A 1,774-nucleotide genomic window follows, 5' to 3' on the forward strand; every position below is an offset into this window, starting at 1 on the left:
AGTCTCAGTGATTAACACTGAACCCTATGGGAGAGGGAGCCTTAGTCTGGCTCTGTGAGCCTCAGTGATTAACACTGAACCCTATGGGAGAGGGAGCCTTAGTCTGGCTCTGTGAGCCTCAGTGATTAACACTGAACCCTATGGAAGGGAGCCTTAGTCTGTCTCTGTGAGCCTCAGTGATTAACACTGAACCCTATGGGAGTGTGAGCCTTAGTCTGGCTCTGTGAGCCTCAGAGATTTTAACACTGAACCCTATGGGAGCCTTAGTCTGGCTCTGTGAGCCTCAGTGATTAACACAGAACCCTATGGGAGAGGGAGCCTTAGTCTGGCTCTGTGAGCCTCAGTGATTAACACTGAACCCTATGGGAGAGGGAGCCTTAGTCTGGCTCTGTGAGCCTCAGTGATTAACACTGAACCCTATGGGAGAGGGAGCCTTAGTCTGGCTCTGTGAGCCTCAGTGATTAACACAGAACCCTATGGGAGAGGGAGCCTTAGTCTGGCTCTGTGAGCCTCAGTGATTAACACTGAACCCTATGGGAGAGGGAGCCTTAGTCTGGCTCTGTGAGTCTCAGTGATTAACACTGAACCCTATGGGAGAGGGAGCCTTAGTCTGGCTCTGTGAGCCTCAGAGATTTTAACACTGAATCCTATGGGAGCCTTAGTCTGGCTCTGTGAGTCTCAGTGATTAACACAGAACCCTATGGGAGCCTTAGTCTGGCTCTATGAGTCTCAGTGATTAACACTGAACCCTATGGGAGAGGGAGCCTTAGTCTGGCTCTGTGAGCCTCAGTGATTAACACTGAACCCTATGGAAGGGAGCCTTAGTCTGTCTCTGTGAGCCTCAGTGATTAACACTGAACCCTATGGGAGTGTGAGCCTTAGTCTGGCTCTGTGAGCCTCAGAGATTTTAACACTGAACCCTATGGGAGCCTTAGTCTGGCTCTGTGAGCCTCAGTGATTAACACAGAACCCTATGGGAGAGGGAGCCTTAGTCTGGCTCTGTGAGCCTCAGAGACTAACACTGAACCCTATGGAAGGGAGCCTTAGTCTGGCTCTGTGAGTCTCAGTGATTAACACTGAACCCTGTGGGAGCCTTAGTCTGGCTCTGTGAGCCTCAGTGATTAACACTGAACCCTGTGGGAGCCTTAGTCTGGCTCTGTGAGTCTCAGTGATTAACACTGAACCCTATGGGAGAGGGAGCCTTAGTCTGGCTCTGTGAGTCTCAGTGATTAACACTGAACCCTATGGGAGCCTTAGTCTGGCTCTGTGAGTCTCAGTGATTAACACTGAACCCTATGGGGGAGGGAGCCTTAGTCTGGCTCTGTGAGTCTCAGTGATTAACACTGAACCCTATGGGAGCCTTAGTCTGGCTCTGTGAGTCTCAGTGATTAACACTGAACCCTATGGGAGAGGGAGCCTTAGTCTGGCTCTGTGAGCCTCAGTGATTAACACTGAACCCTATGGGAGAGGGAGCCTTAGTCTGGCTCTGTGAGCCTCAGTGATTAACACTGAACCCTATGGGAGAAGGAGCCTTAGTCTGGCTCTGTGAGCCTCAGTGATTAACACTGAACCCTATGGGAGAGGGAGCCTTAGTCTGGCTCTGTGAGCCTCAGTGATTAACACTGAACCCTATGGGAGAGGGAGCCTTAGTCTGGCTCTGTGAGCCTCAGTGATTAACACTGAACCCTATGGGAGAGGGAGCCTTAGTCTGGCTCTGTGAGCCACGGCTGATGTTTATAACGCGACACAAGCGGTACACGGGGACTGGAGGCGA

This window comes from Lampetra fluviatilis, unplaced genomic scaffold (assembly GCF_964198595.1).
Source record: "Lampetra fluviatilis unplaced genomic scaffold, kcLamFluv1.1 SCAFFOLD_284, whole genome shotgun sequence".
NCBI classification, from domain to species: Eukaryota; Metazoa; Chordata; class Hyperoartia; order Petromyzontiformes; family Petromyzontidae; genus Lampetra; species Lampetra fluviatilis.